Source organism: Nomascus leucogenys, chromosome 18, assembly GCF_006542625.1.
Source record: "Nomascus leucogenys isolate Asia chromosome 18, Asia_NLE_v1, whole genome shotgun sequence".
NCBI classification, from domain to species: domain Eukaryota; kingdom Metazoa; phylum Chordata; class Mammalia; order Primates; family Hylobatidae; genus Nomascus; species Nomascus leucogenys.
The window spans coordinates 62,741,918-62,766,362 of record NC_044398.1 but is presented as its reverse complement, the minus strand read 5'-3'; positions in this window follow the sequence as shown (position 1 = coordinate 62,766,362).

The following is a 24,445-nucleotide window of genomic DNA, read 5'->3' as shown; positions in this document are numbered from 1 at the left end:
CTTTTTAATTTCTGAATTTTTTTTGAGTCTTCTCTTTTTTTTCTTAGTTGGTCTAACAAAAGGTTTCTCAATTTTATCTTTTTAAAAAACCACCTTTTGTTTTGTTGATTTTGGGGGGTTTGTAGTCTCAATTTCATTTGTTTCTGCTCCAATCTTTATTATTTCTTTCCTTCTACTATTGTTGGATTTGACTTCTTGCCTTTCTAGGTCTTTGAGGTGCATCATCAGATTGTTTATTTGAAGTGTTTCTAGTTTTTTTATATAGGCATTTATTGCTATAAACTTGTCTCTTTGCACTGCATTTATTGTATCCCAGAGATTTTAGTATGTTGTGTTTCCATTCTCATTTGTTTCAAGAGAATTTTAAATTTTCTTCTTAATTTTGTCATTGGCCCATTGGTGATTCAGGAACATATTGTTTGATTTTCATGTGTTTGTGTAGTTTCCGAGGTTCCTCTTGTTGATTTCTATTCCATTGTGGTCAGGAAAAGATAGTTGTTGTGATTTCTACTTTTCTGAATATGTTAAGACTTTTTTGTGGACTAAGATTTGGTCTATTCTGGAAAATGTTCCATGTGCTTATGAAAAGAATGTGTATTCTGCAGCAGTTGGGTGAAATGTCCTCTAAATGTTAGTTAGACCTATTTGGTCTAGTGTGTGATTTAACTCTGATGTTTCTTTGTTGATTTTCTGTCTGGATGATCTGTCCATTACTGAGAATGATGTGCTGAAGTCCCATACTATGATTGTATTGCAGTCTATCCCTGCCTTTAAATCTATTAATGTTTACTTTATATATTTGGTAGCACCGTGTTTGGTACATGGATATTGATAAGTCTTATATTCTTTTGCTAAATTAACCCCTTTATCATTATCTACTGACCTTCTTAGTCTGTTTTGACAGTCTCTGATTTGTAGTCTATTTTATCGGATATATGTATAGCTACTCCTGCTCTTTTTTGGTTTTCAGCTGCCTGGAATATCTTTTTCCACTTCTTCACTTTAAGTCTATGTGTGTCTTTATAGGTGAAGTGGGTTTCCTATAGGCAGCATATAATTGGGTCTTATTTATTTATTCATTGGGCCACTGTGTTTCTCTTAACTGAAGAATTGAGTCCATTTACATTGTGTTATTACTGACAGGTGAGGACTTACTACTGCCATTTTGTTGCTTGTTTTCTGGGTGATTTGTAACTCCTTTCTTCTCTGCTTTTTTGTTAAGTGCTTTTCTCTGGTAATATGTTTTAATTTACTGCTTTTTACATTTAATGAATAAATATAGGTTTACATTGTGGTTACCGTGAGGGTTACAAAAAACATCATATAGGTATGACTATTTTAAATAGTTGACAACTTATCTTAGAGCACAATGAAAAAATTAGAAACAAAGAAAAAGTGGAAAAATCTCTAAACTTTAACTCCATCCCTTCTACCCCAATTTTGGCTTTCTGTTGTCTCAATGTGCATATTTTATATGTCATATATCTTGACAGGTTGTTTTAGTCATCGTTTTACATAGATTTGTCTTTTGGGCTTCATACTAGAGTTATGAATGAATTGCACCTGACAATTACAGTATTAGAGTATTCTGGGTTTTTCTGTACTTAGTTTTACCAGTACCTTCTTTTTTTTAGTTTTGTATGTTAGTTTTCTTTTTCTTTCAGATTGAAGAACACCCTTTAGCATTTCTTGTAAGATGAGTCTGGAGGTGGTGAATTCTCCCGCCTTTATTTGTCTGGTAAAAACTTTATCTCCCCTTCATATTTAAAGGATAACTTAGCTGAATACAGTAGTCTTGAATGACAGAGTTTTTTTTTTTTCTTTCAATACTTTGAAAATGTCATCTCCCTCCCCACTGGCCTGTATGGTTTCCATCGAGAAGCTGATTGCCAGACCAATTAGAGCTCCTTTATATATGTTATTTGCTTCTTTTCTCTTGCTGCTTTCTGGATCTTCACTTTGTTCTTGACAAAGAGTTTGATTATTATATGCCTTGAGGTAGTTTTATTTGGGTTGCATCTGTTTAGTGTTCTCTGGCTTTCCTGTACCTGGATATTTATCTTTTTCTCAAGATTTGAAAAGTTTTCTGTTATTCTTTCTTTGAATAAGCTTTCTACCCCTTGCTCTTGCTCAAGTCCATCTTGAATGCTGATTGTTCTTAGATTTAGTATTTTGAGGTAATTTTTTTTTATCATCTTTTTCTTTTCTTTTTTTACAGGGTCTTGTTCTATCACCTAGACTGGAGTGCAGTGGTTCAATTATCACTCACTGCAGCCTTCACTTCCTAGGCTCAAGTGAGTTGATGTCATTTTTTATATCTTACAGGCAATCTTTGTTTCTTTTCATTCTTTTTTCTTTTTTCTCTTTTCACTATATATTTTCAAATAGCTTATCCTCTAGCTCACTGATTCTTTCCTCTGATTGATTCATTGCACTGTTGAGAGCCTCCAATGAATTTTTCAACTCAGCAAATGTATTTCTCAGTTTCAAGATTTCTGTTTGAATAAAATAAAAAATAAAAATAAATAAATAAATATAAAATAAAAAAGATTTCTGTTTGATTTTCATCCTATTACTTCAATCTCTTTGTTAAATTTCTTTAATTACTTAATTGCTTTTTTCAGGGGAAAGAAACCCCTGCTTGCTGTTGTTTCTTGTGTATGTACATCTACTTATTTGCATTGAAGAGTTGGTTATTTATTCCAGTCTTCTTTGTCTGGCTTGCTTTGGTTTTTACTGGATATGTTTCCTTAGACAGTCTTTGTAATTTATTAGATTATTTTCTTTTTGTCTCCCAGGTTACTGCCTCCTTTTCAACACTAAATGACACCTTCTGCCCAGGTTTGCTTCAATTCTAGTAAGCAATCACCACCCATCCCATATGGGAGAGATCCCAAATGGGATCTCCTGGTAGTGTGGGATGGCTTTCTAGGGGTTCATGCTCAGGGTACCTGTGGAACAAACCTCCTACAGCATAGTGCTGCTGAACAGCCACTCTAATTTGCCACCTCCTTTGGCTGAATTACAAACCAGTTTCCAGGGCTGGGGACGGTACTCCTGCCTCTCCCCTTTGTCTCTGGCTGTCCTCAGGACATTTCTCCTTTTAGGCACTCTCAATGCTTCTCATGGGTTGAGACAGGGACAGGTCTACTTCCAGGGATCCCCAGATGGTGGAGAATTTGGTTATTCAACTCAATCTTACTTTTTTCAGTTTAGAAACTGTGAGATGGGAGAAATTTTCCATGTACTTGGTTGTGGGCAGATTGGGAAGGGAAGTATCTCAGATATGAAAGGCTAATTCTTTACTTTCTTCTCAGAGTTTTTTCAGTTCTCTGTGGCCCCTGAGAACTGTCTCCTTTTCATATTTGTGTTCTTGTATATTGCTGCTGATAATCTTGGTACTGTATATTTGATTTTGGTTTTCTTTTGGGGTAGTAAAGCCAGCTTGCTTCTACACCATCCTTTTGGAACTGGAAGTTTTACAGACTTCCCTCTTTCATCATCAAAGTTCAAAAGGAAAGCAACAAGCATGGCAATATGAGGAAACAGACCAGAGAACTGAGCTGTAGGTTTGAGGAACTTCTCCAGTGGGAAGCTGGTTTTAATTGTGATCTAAGTTAAGGAAGACCAAAGGTAGGGCTGGCAACTAGCTATGGAGGTTAATTGGAGTCAGGAAAAGTAAGTTTTAAGGCAGGTATTAGGTCACCTTCTGAGGCCCAGGCTCTAAGGCAATAAGTGAGAGATGATTATAATCCAGTACCATAGACAGCTTCATGGACATATAGGGTCTAGGGAGGATGTTATGTCTCACAACAAAGTGATAATTAAAGAGGGACTAGAAAGAAATGGGGAAAGCAAATTATGTCTTGGCTATCTATGTCCCATGCCGAGAAAATGACAATTGCAAAATTAGGTGGGTACTTGGTGAGAGGGAAATAGCAAGGAGGCCAGTAAGGCTGGAACACAGTGAACAAAGTGAGAATAAGAATAGTTAAATTCAGCGAGGTAACAGGAGGCAGATTATGTAGGGCATTGAAGGTCAGAGAATAGGCTTTGGATTTTACTGAGTGTAGAAAAAAATGACATAATCTGACCTATTTTAAAAAATTCACACTGATTGCTAGGTGGAAAAGAGAGACTAGGAGTCTAGAGCACGAGCGGGGAAACCAGTTGAAGACTTTTACAGTAATTCAGGCAAGATGTATTGTATCTTGAACCAAAGTAGTAGCAATGGAGATATTGAAAAATAGTCAAATTTAAGATACATTTTGAGGTATAGCCAACAATATTTGCTGATAGATTGAATGTGAGATAAAGAAAGGAGGCAAATATAACTTTAGAGTTTTGCTTAAACAACTGCAAAGATGGAATTTTAATTAACTGTATACAGTTATGTGCCATACAACGTTTTAGTCAATGATTGACCGCACATACAATGGTGGTCTCATAAGATTATATTTACACATGTGTAGATGCAGAAATACTTACCATTGTGTTACAATTGCCGGCAGTACTCATGCTGTTCAGGTTTTTAACTTAGGAGCAATAGGCCATACCATATAGCCTAGATTTATAGTAGGCTATAACATCTAGGTTTGTATAAGTACACTTGTAGTTTGCACAATTAGGAAATCACCTAAGGACACGATTCTCAGAACATATCCCCATTGTCAAATGATGCATGACAGAAATTACATATGGACAAGATTACAGAAAGAGCTGATTCTAGTGTTTATGATAGGGGAATCAGGTGTCTCGTTTAAGACATGTAATGTTTGAAATGTCTATTAGACATTCAAGTGGAGACATCAGGTAGATAATTGGACATACAAGAGTGAAATCTAGGCTAGAGTTATGAATCTTGAAATCTATAGCATTTAAAGCAAATTGGACTGAGATCACTTATGGAATGAGTTTACATAGAAAAGAGTGGTATTCTAACAATTGAGCTTTGAGAGATTCCAAAGCTTAGAGATTGGAAAAATGAGAAAGAACCCAAAAAAGATGGGAAAAGAATGAAAAGTGAGATAGGAGAGAGTGTGTTGTCCTAAAGTCCAGGCACAGAAAGTAGTTCAAAAGCAAGAGACTGTGCCTAATTCTGTTGGAAGGGGTCAAGAAATTTGAGAACTGAAAGTAAACTGTTGAAATGAGCAACAAAGAGATCACAAACGGTCTCGGCAAGAGTAGTTTTGGTTAAATGGGGAACAAAGATTTATGAAGTGGGTTCAAGAGAGAATGAGAAGAGAGGAAATAAAGATGAGTTTAGATAATTATTCCTTGAGTTTTGCTACAAATAGAGTGGAACATAAACAGAAGATGATATAGGAACAGGGCAGGGTTTTGTAGGTGAGAGATGTTACAGTATATGTGCATGTTGATTTAAATTATCCAGTAGAGAATGAAAATTTGATGATATGGAAGGGCAGCAGTGCTGGAATAATTAGATGTGGGAATGTTTGGGCAGTAGCCAGCGACGTTATTGAGGAAGGGAGCTAATGTAATCAGTTACATCGGACTCTTCTCTGTCTCTGAATTTACCCTCATATTAATAATCAGAATCACTTTATTCCTAGAGTATTAAACTCAATTTCTGACACCATTCTAGTATTTCATCTTCAATTTTTAATCTACTATACACACTTTCTCTCCTTGCTACAGCTGTTGTTGTCCCTGTTAATATTGTTAGAAATAAATTTTAACTCATTTTAAGTACCAACATAAATCTTTATTTTCTCCTTGAAAGATGCCCTCCACCCCAGCATCTTTCCCTTTACGATGTCACCAACATGATAAAATGTAAAGAAAAGAAAAATATGTTCGGAGCACCTTAGGTGACAGCATATTTAAAATCTATTCTTTCTGTTTTGTTGCAAGTAGAATTGAAAAGGGTATTGATTGCTCACATAACTCCTAGGAAAGAAAATTGAGAAAGAATGCCCAAAATCATGTTGTATAACCAATTTGTGGAAGATACCACTCTGCAACCAATCCACCTAGCACTTTTGTTGGACTATGCCCCAGGGCCACTGCTACTCCCAGCAGTGCTGTCTTCCCTAAGTTCCTACTTAGGGAAGGAAATTTTTTTTTTTTTTTTTTTAGACGGGGTCTTGCTCTTTCGCCCAGCCCGGAGTGCAGTGGCGCAATCTCGGCTCACTGCAAGCTCCACCTCCTGGGTTCACGCCATTCTCCTGCCTCAGCCCCCGGAGTAGCTGGGACTACAGGCGACTGCCACTGCGCCCGGCTAATTTTTTTTTTTTGTATTTTTAGTAGAGACGGGGTTTCACCGTGTTAACCAGGATGGTCTCGATCTCCTGACCTCGTGATCCGCCCGCCTCGGCCTCCCAAAGTGCTGGGATTACAGGCGGGAAGGAAATTCTTATGATCGCGGCTGAGGGTTATGTATCTTTCTAGTGAAGTTCACATTAGCAGCAAAGGAGACCAAGAAAGCAAGTGTCTAGTATTTTCAACTACTTTACTGGGAAGCAGGCCCACTTCTAAGTGTTTTAACTGACCAAGTTTCTGATTCCTATCACCACAGAGTTCCATCAGTCTAATTTTTGTAAATCTCATTGACATCTATCCTAGAAAATATAAATGATGTATATATATCTTATTGTTTTTGTTAAGTCCTTGGTAAAATTTAGAATGTCTTAAAGTTTTCCAAATTATCTTCCTGTTAGGAAGGGAATATTTCCTTTAGGAGGGGAATACTTTCCAAACATACTATATCTATTGAATACATTTTTGATCACCTACCACATATCAGGTAGATACTAGTGATAAAATGCCAACACACTTTTCCTATTATCAAAAATAGAGAGTTTATTGAGATATAAAAGAATAAACATAATGCTGTAAAACAAAGTGTGCTTAGGTGGTAGATGAAGAAGGATAGAAATTAACATTTATTGAGTGGCTACTCTGGATCTGACATGATGTCAGGCACTTGTTTCACTTATTACCATAGCAATCTTCTATATTAAATATTATGAGAGAGGTTAAATGACATGAATTTAATCCATACAGGTAGTATGTGATGGAGCTGGGATGCAAATCTAAGCACTTCCTTTTCAGAATCATGTAGGTAGGAAAATTGTGTAGCTCTCTACTCATCAGTCCCCTATTCCATTCAGGTCTCACCTGCCGCTAAGTACCCATTCATTCAAGTCCAATATTTTAATAACATTTCTAGCCTTAAGAGCTCTGTAAGAACCTCTGTCTTAGTAGTTTTAATATAAAGCTCATAAAAATAGTTAAGAATAGCTACCAGTAATAATAATTATCTATAACTATTTAGACTCTATGCTTCAGATTATAGCTTCCTGCTACACATACTCAAGAGTTTAAGTACTTGAACCATCTTAATTTTCCATCTCTCATAGGTCTCTGACCATTTTCCCTTAATCTCTCAGCCTGGTATCCTGATCCCTACAACCTGAGTTTTAAACTGAATATTTTGTGTTATCACTGTTTCCTAGCTGACCTCTCTGAACACAATCTCTTACCTTCCTATTTACCATTTAGCTAATATTACTGCTACATGGCCAACCCCAGATCCTGACTTCTTCTAACTTATCCTGCACACTTAGCATCCAAGACTCAGCAGGATAGTTAACTTTAGGAAAAGTCATAACAGCTCTGGTGAATAAAGTCAGCAAATAAAATTCAAAGGTAAACATAGAACTTCTGAGATTATAGTTGATAAGTTTAGTAACACCTAAGAATAGTTAGTAACACTTGTTCCTGTTTTCCGTCCAAATCTTTAAATACTCAACAGATAAATTTTATTGAGATGTGTCCAGCAGTTATTTTTGCAAATCTGCCTCATTTGACTTAGTCTAAATTGTAATCATTGGGTATCAAAATAGTTAAATCTGAGTAAGCATCTGAAGGTTTGTTCACAGTCCAGCAATTTTGGCAGATTAGAGAATAAAACATAAGTACTATTCTTTCAGAGACTGTCACCCACACAATTAAAAAATTCTAATTTTACCAGTCTGGCCTCTTCCATATCCTGCTGATTATATGGTGAACCTACTACTGCGCAATTTGCCCATGAACTTGAAGATATGGCTATGAAGCATCAAATGAAGTGAAGATTGGCAAATTATCTACCTATTTGAATAGGAATATCAACTACATAATTCAAGGCCTCTGTTTTACTAGTTTTAGTCATTTTACTGAATCATTTGATTTAGCTGGCCACTTAGATCAAGTAATTAAATAAATGCTTAAACTATTAAGAACCTACTTGTGGACACCAAAACTTACAACCATTCCCTGTTTCAAAAAATACTTGTTGCTGCTGACGTTACTTCTACTTGTATCCTAGGTATAGTCATGGCATCCATCACATGTGCAATGTCAGCAACTGACTAAGTAGTAGAATACATTCAATGCAATGCCAGCAACTACTAAGTAATTGGGATACATTCATTCATCCAGGTTTAATGTGATGCTTCTGTAAATGTCCCAGAAGATAAAAATTTTTTGAAAAAAGGATTCTTTGTTGCTTCTGAGATATGAGGAAGTGCTCAAATCTTCCTCTCTTCAAAATGTCAGAGTCCTTATTCCAGACTTGTACGCCTAAATTTTTACCAATGGTGGAAGTTGGTATGATTCTCCTGTGCAACTCAGAATATAGGATTCATATCACAGACCCTCTGGGACCCTGGCTTGTGCAAGCTCCACATAAGCCCTGGATATTCAATAGCATTTTCCTTAGGGAAGGAGAGTGTTATGAAATTGAAAGCACATGAAGCTATTTGGCATCTCCTATTTTTAAAAAATGTAGTATAATTTTAAATAATTTAAATGCAAAATAGAATTTCTAATTTCATTATCTATGCCAAAATTTCTGTGACATTTCATGACACTGTCACTCTAGCATTTGCATATTTCTTTCTGTCTCAGTGAAATTGGTGTTTGAGGATTCTTTGCACATTCCTAGCTGAGTTTACTGTCAAACACAGTCTAATTTGCATATTTTTCTCTTACAAACTCAAAATAAGTTTTGATCATATTTGAATCATGTAAGCCATTTTCCCTTTGAATCATTTTACTTTACAGTCTTGAAACAGTTACAGTAATAAATAAACATCACAGTAAAATTAACACCTTCATTTTCTCTATTTTTGTCATTGCAGTATTTAACCTTTAGTTTGATTAATTAAAATTCTATCTCTCAGAAGAACATAAGCAGAATCAAGAGAAAACCTACAAAATCAGGATTATGTATATGCAGCTCCTAGCACAATGCTTACCCTTAGTAAATGTTCAACAGCTAGTAATAATAGTAACACAACTTAAGCAGACTTCTAATTCGCTTACTCCTCAAAGACTATTGAGGAGTAGGTCCTGAGTTTGTCATCCAGTTTGTGGATACGATCCACTTTCTGGCACAGATACAAAGTAAACCACAGTTCTTGGGTCAAGAAGCTTAGTGTATAGTGAGAGAGACAGAAGGTTTGTGCAAAGTGCTATTTGTGTAAAGTGTGTTGGGTAATAGAGGAAATGACTAACTATGGGATGTTGAAGCTAGAAAATGGTTCACAAAGCAAGGGACTTTGGGGCTTTAGAGATTCTGTGGGAGTTTTTCCAATAAATAGAATTACTTAGTAGAGAGGGCTTTTGGGGGAATTAGAGATAGCTGAATTATTGCTCTTTTGCCAGCAACACTGGGCCCAAGATTTTCTGATATCCCAGGAATGAGACCCACCTCCTCCCTATCACCCCATCTTCAGCTGAAGGCAAGAACAGCCACCCCATGACCTCCAAACTCAGTGCTCTGTGGCTTCTGAAATGAATTTCGTCATGCTTCCAATACCAGTTCCCTTGTATCACCATCAGAAATCCAAGCTTCCCAGTTCACCTAATTTCACAGGTATTTATCACCACCCTGCTTTCAGCGTCACCAATCTGATCACATCTCCCACATTCTCGGTCATCCAAGTCCTTCCACCAAAGCTTGTTTCCAGTTATCAGAAAATTCCTCTACTTCCTTAATCTCTTTATTGAACATTTTCTTCAGATTCTTGTTGAAATTAACCTGACTCCAGCAAACCCTGCTTTCCCTAGAGCCCTTCAAGTGGAAAATGTCTGTATTTTTTCTTCTTTTTCCCCCCGAGATGGAGTCTCACCCTGTTGCCCAGGCTGGAATGCGGTGGAGCCATCTCAGCTCACTGCAACCTCCGCCTCCCAGGTTAAAGCAATTTTCCTGCCTCAGCCTCCTGAGTAGCTGGGATTATAGGCGCATGTCACCCCGCCCGGCTAATTTTTTGTATTTTTAGTAGAGATGGGGTTTCACCATGTTGGCCAGGCTGGTCTCGAACTCCTGACCTCGTGATCCACCCACCTTGGCATCCCAAAGTGCTGGGATTACAGGGGTGAGCCACTACACCCAGCCTATTATTTTCCTCTTATATGCTACATACTACATATGCTTATAGCATCCCCTCTGCTCCCTGTTGCTACTTCCAAACTGTCACTCCTATTTCACCCTTCCAAACTCTCATGTCTTCTGAAACACACGTTATCATTCTTTGCCACTATGGATTCCCTTCTTGTTAAGCAACGTAGGGACCTCTGAGTCACTGCTCTTCACTCATTTATATATTTTCTGTCATCATGGCTATCTACTTCAAAATCCAATTAGATGACCCAGCTAACACCTTGACCTCAATCCCTTTGTTTCCTTACCTCTAATAATCTTGTCCTCTATCACTCTTCCATGACCCACTCATGTGTCATATCTAGACATTGTCATCACCCTGTACCATCTTTGAATTTCTCTTTTAAACATCTCATTCTGTCATCTCCTATTCTTCTAGCCTACTTACTCTAGTACTCTACTCATGCAATTCACCAGTTCATTACTAGCACTAATTCATTAACCCTGTAACTTTCCTTTATTCATCTTACCCCGTGTCCTCATATGTCACTTGTACAGCTTGTTTCTCATGATTTCCACCATGTAACTACTTTTGCGTGTGTGTGTGTGTGTGTGTGTGTGTGTGTGAGAGAGAGAGAGAGAGAGAGAGAGACTGAGTCACATTCTATCACCCAGGCTGGAATGCAGAGGCATAATCATAGCTCACTGTATCCTCACCTTTCTGGACTCAAGCATTCCTCCCCCCTCAGCCTCCTGAATAGTTTAGACTACAGGTGCTCACCACCACACCCAGCTAACTTTCTAATTTTTCTGGAGATGGAGGTCTCTCTGTGTTGCCTAGGCAGGTCTTGAACTCCTGGGCTGAAGCAATACTCCTGCCTAGGCCTCCCAAAGTGTTGGGATTACAATTGTGAGCCACTGTGCCCAGCTTTACTTTCTAACAAATGTCCTTAATGCCCCTTTTTCTTTCTCCCTCAATTATTCTTCCCTGGCGAAACCTAAACACCAGTCAAATCCAACTAACTGTTAATATGTTCCTACATTCAAGTGGTTGAACACTACTGGAGAATATTACATAATTATGCTTATTGGAATCAGCATGAAAAACATCTTGCTGAAGACAATGGCTAATTCTATGCTTTCATCTGTCACTTCCTGCTCGTTAAAAGATGTTTTTCTGTAGGTATGTTACCTATTATTGCGTGTTTCAGCTTGAGTGTGCTTGCATTTAAAACCACCATAAATGCATTTTTATATACAATTATCTCAAGATAACATTCCATAAGCCAATGACTTGACCTCTACCTCCTTTTCAGCTCTTCAGGGAGTAACAAAAATACAGGATTTCCTTATGACTAGCTATAGCAAGAAATTGTTACAGAACACATATTTAGTGCATCGTGTGTTTGCTTTCTGTTGTGTTTTGCTTCATTTCACCATGTATATAGCCTTTAAGAATCTATGACCTAGATAAGCCTTTAAATACCTAGTCATTTAACACTGTAATCCATTAACCATTTTATCTTTCCCTTGTCCCCCATACAAGATTTTGGACCATATGTAATTTCCATCTTCCAACTATCAGATACTGTTCAATGGCATTTAACTTCCTACTCTCAGATGTTGTTAAATGCACTGACTCAGTTCTTCCAAAGCCTATAAAGAATGTATCCTCACCAGGTACCTTTGCTTTGTCCTACATCTCAAACTCAATAAGCTCCAAATCTTTAGTCTCTACAGACTGCATCTGCTTTAGAAAAACTGCACTGTGTCTGCCACAGCCCTCATTGAATGTTTTTCGGTTTTTATTTTTTTTTAGGGGGAGGAATGAGGGTCTATGAAGGAAAGATGTGATGTTTCCTTATTTGTAAAATAATAAGAATATAATAAATATCATGAGGTTTTTCTGATGTTTCAATGAGTTAATGTATGTAAATGTCAGCAGAGTCCTGGCATGTAGTAAGCATCTAATAAATGTCACTTTTATAATAATTATTAATACTTAGCCCAGTCTCTCTACCCTTGGCTTCACATTATTAATATTTACCAATTAACTCAAGGAAAAAATAATTTTTTTTTGGTTGGTTCTCTTTGCCTCTTTGTCATCTTTTCTCTTCTCATCTCCAGAGAGTCTTTTCTAGTCATCTATTGGCCTCTCTTCTGAGTAGGTATTCTAAGAGCCTCTCCCTCTTGTTCATTCTAGTACTTCACCCTAATTATATTGTCTTCCACTTTCATTAAGGTGCTTTGGGAAATTTATCAAGTAATAATTGTAAAATAACCACCCTAATGTTACAGTTGTTTGGAAGTAAACATTCCAATAAACATAAACATTAAAATTAATTTTAACTACAACATTTGTTCTTTATATAAGATCCATGGAGTCAAAGTGTCTATTTCTTTTCAAAATTTACCAGAAGCCCTTAATGAAATGTCCATCAGTATTTCTAGATTACTAACAGTGATCACAAATTTCAAGCCCTCTAGTGGTCAACACTATCTTGCTCATTCTCTAAGACTGACAGTATTCTTCAAATAAATTGAAAAATTAGTATAACTTACAAAAACATTTCCATCAAGAGAGGATTAGATATTATCCATGTCCCCTTCTCAGTGTACCACAGCTCAAGCCAAATTATTCATTACACCAAAAAAGTTGTTGGATATCAATGTTAAATTTTAATATTTATTTTTATTGGGAATAAGAAAAAAATCCCAAAACCAAGATAAATTACCAGTTCTTCCTGACTTGAAAGTGAGTAAAATATTTTAGAAATACAATAAATTTAGTTTTTTGGCTTCAGGACCAGTGGTGGCCACTTATTATTTACATGTTACTTAGAGGAACTAATAAACATTTCTAAGCACCAGTTTCTAACAGTTTTTTAAAAACTCTAGACTATAATATTTACCTAATAGAAATTATAGGAAGGAAACAAGATTAAAATACAGATTGTGACTGATTTACTACATGGAACAGAATAGGTGCTCATCAAATCCATAAAATAATCATGGTGTCATTACTTTTGAGTAATAAAGGAAAATTAAGATATTTCTCTAATGTCCTACAAAATTCATATTCTTACTGGAATTACCTGATTAAATCTAACATCAAATGCATTTTTTGTGCATTTAAATAACAATTATTCCAAGTTATATATGGCTTAATAAGATAGTTACCCCTTTTGCAAAACTCTATGATTTAAGTTTTTAACTCAGTGTGCTATTTTTTAAACTGCAGAAACACATCTTTTTCTTCCATTTCAAGAACTAAAAACAAAATTAGTTTTATTCAAAAAAATGGCCAGCTATAAATAACTGCAGTGATTCTGTGTAGTTAATGTAAGGCTATTACAAATATTTAAGATTAAAAAGAAAAAACAGAGACATAAAAATAGTAATGCATGGAAATGATATCTGACTTTTTAATCTCTAAAAAAGTAAATTAGTTTTTGATGAAATTATGTGATAATTATATTTTATTTGTAAAATATCCTTGCTGCATTGGGTGATTGAGTATACATATAATACTATGAAAATAAAACATATTATTCTTCTCTCATTTTTTTCGATTAAAGAAAATGTATAGACTTTGAATTTCACTCATATACACCAGGTAATAATTTATCACATTTTACTGTAAAGTCACCAAGTCAAGCTTTAATGAATTTTATATATAGGGACATATGTCTATTTCCTTGACCTAATTTCTCTGCCAAATTTAGATCTAGAAATGTGTAAACATAATGTAGTGGTTTTTTTCTTCAAGCCACGTAGATTCTTAGTTGGAAAGGATCCCTGTTCCAAAAGACAGATAAAAGAAAAACAACACAAAAATTAATATGTATATTTCATGTATACATAGAAGACACCCAGGGAATGAGTAATTCTCAAAGGAGTGGCTTTGAATCCCAGCTTACGTAGCATCTTCAACAAAGAACAGTACACTTTTTAGAGAAATAAGACAAAGGAAAAAGACTTTGAGTCTCTTGGTAGGCAACTTGCGGAAAGGCAAATAAATGACGGATAAAGGCTAGTCAATAAAGGTTACTAATGTAGATTCCTTGGGTATTTCAGATGACAAGCATCCAAACCTTTTGTATTTATAAATCTATATACCACTTTTAAGCAAGAAAAAACTAAAAATAAACAAAGGGAGGGCAGAAAGCTTTCCTGCATTTGCTTCTTCTTGTCTTCAGCAAAATGTGAATAATCCATACCTTGGGGCTGCATATTCTGGTCTCCTACGGTAATTCTATAGGGTTCAATCTATAATAAAAAGGAAGTGTGCCAGATGAAATAAGGAATGCCCAGTTAAATTTGGATTTCAGACAGTGAATAATTATTTAACATCAATATGTCCCATGCAATAATTTTAAGTATACTGTGTCTCAAATATTACATGGACATATACTAAATAATTTATTGTTTATCTGAAGTTCAGATTTAACGGGGTGCCCTGTATTTTTATTTGCTAAATTTGGTAACCTCAAAAGAAAGATTAAAATTATTTTGGGGAAAACATACAAAAAAAATTTCAACAATCATACCTTATATTTTATTTGAAAAATAAATGGATCTCCAGTCCCCTAGAAATGCAAAGCCAACCTATAAATAATTTCAAACACATGGAGAAAAAAACTAGAAACTAGCTCTTGCTCCAAATCTAGATCATTTTTATCATTTCTACTTGTTGTATTTCTCATTCTAATATAAACATAAATAATCAACTCTTAGGAAATTTGTGTGGTTAGTGGGCAGTCTGAAATATAAAAATTAGAACTGGGTGCGATGGCTCATGCCTGTAATCCCAGCACACTGGGAGACCAAGGCGGGAGAGTTGCTTGAGCCCAGGAGTTTGAGACCAGCCTGGACAACATGGTAAAATCTCTTTCTACAAAAAAGTGCAAAACTTAGCCAAGTGTGTGGCATGTGCCTATAGTCCCAGCAGCTTGGGAGGCTGAAGCGAGAGGACCACTTGAGTCTAGGAGGTCAAGTCTATAGTGAACCATGATTGTGTCACTGCACTCCAGTCTGGGCACCAGTGAGACCCTGTCTCAATAAAAAAAAAAAAAAGAAAGAAAAGAGAGAAGAAGAGAAAAGAGGTTTTGTGAAGAACTACCGCATCTACCAAATTCTATCTAATTGACAACTTCTTTTTTAAAAAACATATCCTTACCTTCTGAATCACAGCTAATTAAGCCAGGACTGGGTAGCACATTCAATCAAAATCTCTTTTCTGGCGATTTGCAATTTATTCATTTTATTCATATTCATTTTCTTTGGGTGATTGGATCTGAAACATGCAAACCCATTTGATGGGGCCTCCACTTGACCATATGCTGCCTTTTGGAAACTGGAAGAGATACCCTTTCTAGGACAACTCAGCCCTCAGGGTTCACTGCATGGCTAGCAGAACTAGGACTGTATTTTAACTCCCTCAACCGAATATCCCTGTGTAGTGAGCAACCCCTATAGCCTTATGGGGTATCATTGGCCTTTTACACCATGTAAAATAAACAGTACGGCACAGAAAGAAGTACAAATGAGAGATGAAGTCAGAATACTGCTAACTTTTTGATGTTTTTCCATTTATAAATTCTAAATCTCTTTTGAGACAAGGATTATTCCTGTCATTGCATTCTGTAAAATATTCTTGAATCGTTATAATAAATTTTTCCACTTCTTTCTGCCACTTGAAATCAAAGAATTGTATTAGTTACATAAATACCGGCTTTAAAGTAATGTCTAGGAATCACTGGCAGATTTTGATAAGATTCTGGCAATAACCTATATTGAATTGATGTTTGAATACATCAAAGTGCCTTCCTTTTACTTCTAGATTGATCTCTTGGAATCCCTTTCAGATTCTGGGTCTCTTAAGGTTTCAGAGACTGATAAATCCTTCTTGAATATTGTGAACAAAAAGGATTGTCTTCAACTGCATCCAGAATGAGTTTAATTTTCATTCACTTCCTATGTATAATGGCTTCCTCAGGCTGGACAATAAGCCTTGTTGTTTGACATAAAATGCCTTTTTTCCCCCTCTTTGGAACAATTCATAAACATAAAATTGGAGGGATGGTACTAAAAGAAGGAATCAGAAACTTACATACAAACACATATTAATGACATAAAAAAAAGATGGAAAGAGAGAGATAAACAAGAACCAAAGTGGAACCACTGAATATGTTATTACAATAAAACCCCTGAGCAGTAGCTTATAGTTTACCAGTTTTTTTTTTTTTTTTTTCTGTTTTATTTTACTATGATGGTTGTGAGGGAAAGCCTTGTTTTCTTACGCACTGTGACATCTTGCGCATTCACAGAACCATTTTCATATATTTACTTGGTTTCCTTCTAGCTGGAGGAATAGGGAGTCAGCACTTCATTATTGTGTATGAGAGGCAAACTCACTTGAGCATGTAGTTCATTATAAACATCTTTTGTAATCATGTGTTTACAAGCATCAATTTCACATAATTCACACACTTCCAGAGGAAGTCCCTGCCATTGTTTGCAGAGTAGTAAGACATTTTCCTTCTTATAGTTACAATCCCAGTTTGGGTCTAAATAAATACTTCGCTGACATAGAAGTTACCATTTCATGAATCTGAGATAAGAAATTTAGAGCAGGTAAAAGTATCAATATTTTCTTGCTTTGTACTTAATTTTATTCTACATCAACAAAAATCCCTAAAGAGTAAACTTCCTAACTTCATTTTATTAATTTTTAATTTTTTTCAATATATAGTGACGTATAATACAAATATTTTTATTTTCATTTAGTGATTCTCTAATATATGCATCTTGGTAGCATCTTATATATTACATTTTCAGAATGAACTTTGGGAATCCAAGAGATCTGGATCAAATGACAGAGCTATCTGCCTTCTGGTAGGTGTGACATTATGGAAGCAAATATATCACTAATTGAATCTTGTTTGCTGAAACCTACAATAGATATAATAAGCTTTAGCTTTCTGAGTTGTCGAAGAGGTTAAAAGTGATATATAAAATGTTGTTGAAAAAAAACAGGTTCTTGTCACACAACCAGGAAAATTTAGGCACGTGGATGCACTGGAGGGTGAGTAGACCAGGGTTTATTGGGCGAAAAGAAAAAAGGAAAAGTAACTCTCAGCAAAGTGAGAGAGAGTCCCGTTAGGAGGTTTCCCGCCTCACAGATTGAATCCCAGGTCACCACACAGGAACAGGAGAGGCCAGGTTCCTCCCCCTTGCAAATTGCGGGAACTTCCCAAGGCCCCACCCCGTCCTCCCAGTGCGCAGATGGGCATCATTCAGAAACAATCAGTCGGGAAAAGCCTGGCTTCATCCAGGACCAGCAGTCCGGCTTTTCAGCCTTCAGGCTGCTTTAGGCTTAAAGGTGGGGTTTTGCCGGGGACCCTTGGCTGTCTCCTGTCTCTATCAGTAACATGGCTAATGATGTTTTTGGCACATAGTATATGCTAAATGAGTAATAGTTATTATGGAAGGAATGCATACGCTGGGAAATTTATTTTAGGACCTAATTTCTTAAGTTGTTCTCATTTTTAATATAGAAGGTGACTAATGGGAATCATAGAAGACTGAAGCAGTAAGCTGGTAGTTTGGAAGAGGCGGCTCAATAGGTGAAACAGTCAGGAGACATGGCAGTCACTGAGCCATGATAATAAAACTCCCTTCATGATGATGGCATGTAAGTGGGAAGGAATAAATCCTAATGGACAGATGAAAGAGATACTTTTAATACAGAATCTATAGGATTTGATACTTGTTGGAAACGAAGAATACAAGGGAAGAGCAGTCAAGCATTATTACTCCGATTGAATTTGAATAAATAGGAAAATTGTACTGCAAGCAGATATTGAAACTTTAGAAAGGATACACATTGGCAACAAACAGGAAGTGGGACCAAGAATGAGCTACTCAGAACTACTGAGACTAATTATCACGATGTGTGATTTATCTATATGGAGATAATGGCTAAGGGCTTTGGCAGGGAAAGACCCAAGTTAGTAGGAAAAAAGGAAAGGAAGAACAAGGCAACAAAATGAATAATGAAGGAACAATTCATAGTAGAAAAACCAGGAGAACTGGAATTGAGAAAGTCCAAGGAAGACAGCTTCAAGAAAAGATGGTGTGATACATATGTATTTGGTCTTTGTCACCAGTTTCTGGCACTCGGCTTCTAAAACCCTTGAAATCTCAGGAGTTGTCTCTTTTGTATGCTAATGAGATGACTGGTGGCTGTGGTCCCCCAGATAGGATGGGTTCTGGTCACTGGAAAAACTAAAGCATGAATGGAGGGTTAGAAATTTCAGCCCCTCCCCTGACTCCAGGGAGAGAAGAGGGAGCTAAAGATTGAATTAATCAATAATGGCCTGATTTAATAAATCGTTCCTCCATAATTGAAAACCTCCATAAAAAACTCTAAATGATGGGTTTTAGGGAACAGCCAGGTTAAGCCAGATGCACACTTAAATTTGATCCATGTGCTGGGAGGTAGCACACCCCCACTTCCATGGAACAGAAGCTCTTGCATTAGGAATTCTCCTGGGCCTCTTCACCTGGCTGTTCATTTGCATTCTTTAATAAAGACACCCTCCGTAACGGCATATAAGCGGGAAGGAATAAATCCTAATGGGAGTTGAAAAAGATACTTTTAGTACGGAATTATAGGATTTGGAAATTGCTAGAAATGAGAAACAAGGAAACAACAGTCACACATTATTACTCCAAGGATTGAAAACTCCTATCTCTTATAATAAAATGGCAAACTGTTTTCCTGGGTTTTGTGAGTGGTTCTAACAAATTATCAAACCTGTGGAGGGGAATATGGGAACCCCTCCCCATAATTTATAGCCAGCTGGTTATACATACATGTGGCAACCTGCAACTTGGGACAGAAGTCTGAAGTGGGGACAGTTTTGTGGAGCTGAGCCCTTAACCTGCAGAGTCTGTGCTAACATTTGGTGACTTCATGTTGGAATTGAATTGAGTCTAAACAGTTCAGAAGTGGTAACTGGCTACGCAGATTTCTACAGATTCACATGAGGTTGAGGCTTAACTCAGTTGGCTGGATTTGATCATTGGGAGTCCTTGGTCATAAGCAGGATCTTCAGAGTAGAGGGATGGAAGCCAGACCGCACAGACTTAAACAGAGGGCGGTGATAGCTGTTGACAGAATCCACATGAATGTTAATCCTTCCTTTACATTTCTGAGAATATCCACATTCTGACCTTGCCAGCCTGTTGGAAGAGCCTAAGGATCAGGAAGTAGATCTTGGAAATGGGATAAGGATTTGAGATGGGGCTTGGGGGTGGAGCCAGGAGAATGGCATTAAGAAAATGAGTTTTATTAGCTGGGTGTGGTGGTGCATGCCTGCAGTCCCAGCTACTCAGGAGGCTGAGGCAGGAGAATAGCTTGAACCCAGGAGACGGAGGTTGCAGCAAGCCACGATTGTGCCACTGCACTCCAGCCTGGGTGACAGAGTGACACTCTGTATCAAAAAGAAAAAAGAAAATGAGTTTGTCTCTAGTTGCTGGGATATGTAGTGAGGATTTAGGAGTTTATCATTCCTTTCCCCTACTTACAACTTAGTCCAGATTTGCAGACCCTTACTTGAATTATTCTAATATAAAATAGAATACTAAATTGGGGTATGGAGGTACCAGAATCAGGGAGAAGTAAAAACTGAAGGTGATCCCTAAAAGGAAGAGAGGAAAGATGGGCTTAGCCAAACTTCTATAGCAGGACGTATTATAGTAACTACAGAAGTAGTATGTTTAGAAAACAAGTCACCAATCTCTCTGTTAAAGCAGTGCTGACTGGCTGATATTATTTGACACTCAGACTAGGGTTGCTAATTAGAAAAGAAGGAAATTCAGCTGATTTTCCTCAGAAGACAAATTACTTCTACAGTCCATTTGCTCGCTTCACACTGCTCTTCCCCTTAAAAATCAGCCAAACTTAAATAGCTAAATATTTTCAGCATTGTCCATCTGAAAAGTTTAGTGTATCTATGAGTATCTAGCTGTGGCATAGGAAATGAATAAAAATATGGAAGGTAATATACAGTGATTAAAGATACAAGCTTTGGGGCTCAGCCGACCTGGGTTTGCTTCCTTACTCAGTCACTTCCTTTGAACACACATGACTGTGCCCGTTTCCTCATCTACAAAATGAGGATAATAGACAACTATCTCAGAAGGTTCTGAGTCATATAGCAAACACTCAACAAATGTTACCCGTTACTATTATCTTATTCTTGAGTATTAAATTTGAATTGACCCATATTTTCAGTGAAAAGGTTAAACATTTGATACCCAACGTTTTCTCATTCATAAAATGAAAAATATTATATATCTTACCAGATTACTATGAAACTAGGCCATGCAAAGAAGTTATTCCTGGTCCCTATCCTATTTCCCCATCACCAAATCTCAATCACAGAGCTTACAAATTCCGAACTTCTGATTCTGGAATCTACACTGTAATACACAAATATATGTAAATTCAAAAGTTGTATTTCTTTGTAGTACTCCTTGCTTTTATTGTACAAGTAAAATATATTCAATGAAGAAAAAGTTTAGGCCAGGCATGCCGGTGGCTCACCCCTGTAGTCCCAGATGTGTTCGGAATTGGTGGGTTCTTGGTCTGACTGACTTCAAGAATGAAGCCGCAGACCCTGGCAGTGAGTGTTACAGTTCTAAAAGATAATGTGTCCGGAGTTTCTTCTTACGGGTGGGTTCGTGGTCCGGCTGACTTCAGGACCGAAGCTGCAGACATTCGTGGTGTGTGTTACAGCTCTTAAAGGCCACGCGCTGTTCATTCCTTCCCGTGGGTTCGTGGTCTCCCTGGCCTCAGGAGCCAGGATGCAGACCTTCCGAGTATTACAGCTCACAGAGGCAGCAGGTACTCAACCAGTGAACAGCAGCAAGATTTATTGCAAAGAGCAAAACAACCACTTCCACAGCACAGAACACGACCTGAGCGAGTTGCTCCTGCTTGCTTGGGCAGCCGGCTTTTATTCCTTTATCTGACCCCTCCCACATCCTGCTGATTGGTCCATTTTACAGAGAGCTGATTGGCCCATTTTACAGAGAGCTGATTGGCCCATTTTGACAGGGTGCTGACTAGTGCGTTTACAAACCTTGAGCTACACACAGAATGCTGATTGGTGCATTTACAGTCCTTTAGCTAGACACAAAAGTTCTCCAAGTCCCCACTAGCTTAGCTAGGCACAGAGCACTGATTGGTGAATTTACAAACCTTGAGCTAGACACAGGGTGCTGATTGGTGCATTTACAATCCTTCAGCTAGACATAAAAGTTCTCCAAGTGCCCACCTGACTCAGAAGCCCAACTGGCTTCACCTAGTGAATCCTGCTCCCGGGCCGCGTAGAGCTGCCCGCCAGTCCTGCACTGCACGCCCTGCACTCCTCAGCCTTTGGGCAGTCTATGGGACCGGTGCAGAGGAACAGGGGGCAGTGCCTGTCAGGGAGGCTGCAGCAGCGCCAGAGCCCACGGGGTGGGGGGAGGGCAGGGGGCTCCGGCATGGCAGGCTGCAGGTCCCGAGCCCTGCCCCACGGGGAGGTGGCTGAGGCCTAGCAAGAATTCAAGCGAGGCACGAGCAGGCCGGCCACGCTGGGGTACCCGGCGTACCCTCTGTAGCTGCTGGCCCAGGTCCTAAGCCCGTCACGCCAGCTGCTCCAAGTGCGGGGCCCATTGAGCCCGTGCCCACCTGGAGCCCACCTGGAACTTGTGCTGGCCCGTGAGAGCCGCAGCCCTGGTTCCGCCGGCGCCTCTCCCTCCACACCTCCCCGCAAGCAGAGAGAGCTGGCTCTGGCCGTGGCCATCCCAGAGAGGGGCTCCCATGGTGCAGCGGCGGGCTGAAGGGCTCCTCAGGCACAGCCAGAGTGGACACCAAGGCTGAGGAGGCGCTGAGAGCGAGCGAGGGCTGCTAGCACGTTGTCACCTCTCACCAGCACTTTGGGAGGCCGAGGTGGACAGATCACGAGGTCAAGAGATTGAGACCATCCTGGCTAACACAGTGAAACCCCATCTCTACTAAAAATACAAAAAAATTAGCCGGGTGTGGAGACGGGCACCTGTAGTCCCAGCTACTTGGAAGGCTGAGGCAGGAGAATGGCGTGAACCCAGGAGGCGGAGCTTGCAGTGAGCCGAGATAGTGCCACTGCACTGCAGCCTGGGCGACACAGCAAGACTCTGTCTCCAAAAAAAAAAATTAAAATTCTGGGCCCACTGCAGTAGCTCAGCTCTGCAATCCCAGCACTTTGGGAGGCTGAGGTAAGAGGATTGCTTGAGCCCAGGAGTTCGAGACCAGCCTAGGCAACATAGGGAGAAAAATACAAAAAATAAAAAAATTAGCCAGGTCCGTTGTGGTGTACACTTGTGGTCCCAGCTACTCAGGAGGCTCAGGTGGGTGGATTGCTTGAGTCCAGGTGATTGAGGCTGCAGTGAGCCATGATTGTGGCACTCTGCATTCAGGCCTGGGCAACAGAAACAGACTCTGTCTCAAAAAAAAAAAAAAAATTCTAAAAAAATTATTCTTATTTCTGCCTCTGTAGGAGGTAATCATAATTAAAAATAGTTTTACTTAGAGAACTTAATATCTATCCATCATCTATCCATGTAAACAACCAAACACAAAACTGAGGTTGAAATATGTAAACTTTTCAATAACTTTAATTTTATTAATATATTGTGACACTTTTCTATCACAATACTTCCCTACAGCATAATTCAATGCAATAATAGCTTTATATATTTTATGGTGTGACTATCCCAGTGTTTGTGAACCTCCTATGTTTGCATTAAATCCCCCAAATATCTTTAAACAATCTGTTAATAAAGCACTACAAACAGAATACCATCTTGTTAGAATCCTAGTGCTTCAGAAGGAAACTAGAAGTGAGATATTTATAGCATTTAAAGACTGGCCTCAAGTGGTTTAATAAAGTCTTTCTCGAAGGGGAATTGATTGAGAATTGAGCAAAGTTCATGATCTACTAGTTTAAAATTGGTGAAAACAGTAAAGTAAGTCTTTATAACCAAACTGATAAGCAAGCTACTTGACCAGGTGGCAGGGTCCTCTCTCTAATAACTTGATCTGATGGAATTGTCTGACGCAAACAGTAATTCATTGATTTGTGGTTTTATATTTCCTGAGCAGAATTTAAAAACAAAAAAACCCCAGTCATACCAACATAAGTGCTCTACAGTTTTATCTGATTTATATTAACACAGAAGTTATCAATTGTCAATTTTTTTAATTTTTTACTATTTATTATATTTTACTATTTATTATTATTATATTTTCCAAATATATTTTAAATATTCATTGATCTATATTTTCACTACCACCACCTAAGGTCTAGCTATCACTTTTCCTTACCTTGCCTTTTAAAGCCACTGCTGATAGGGAAAATTCATTTTCCACCAGACAGTGATAATGAACTCTGTAACCCAGACATGTCACACCCATTCTTAAATCCTTTCAGTGTTTGCACAGTTCTTCATATAATTTTAAGTGCCCCATGAGACACTCTTCTGCCCAATTCTATAGAATCACTTCACTTACTACACTCTTACCACATCGGACCCACTTGGTTCCTTGAATTTGTCCTGTTTCGTCTACTAGAATGCTTTTCCCTGTACTTTCTCTTTAATTTAGTTATTATTAATATTATTAACTATTAACTATTATTAACAAAATAATAGGGTCTTTTGGATCTCATTTTGCTCATACATTCTCAGAAAAACCTTCTGTGCCTACTCCACCAAGACAAATAATACACATTCTCATAATTCTCCATATTCTTCCTTTATATTACTTAATTTTTTGATGAGTAATTTGTTTAATGCCTATTTGTCCCACTGAAAAATAAACCCTATAAAAGTGGAGACACTATTTTTTCCACATTATATTCTCAGAGCACCTGATCCAACACACACACACACACACACACACCAATTTATGAATAAATGTTGCAAAATTAATTACACCAGTCTTCATATTTAAGCTGTAGGGGT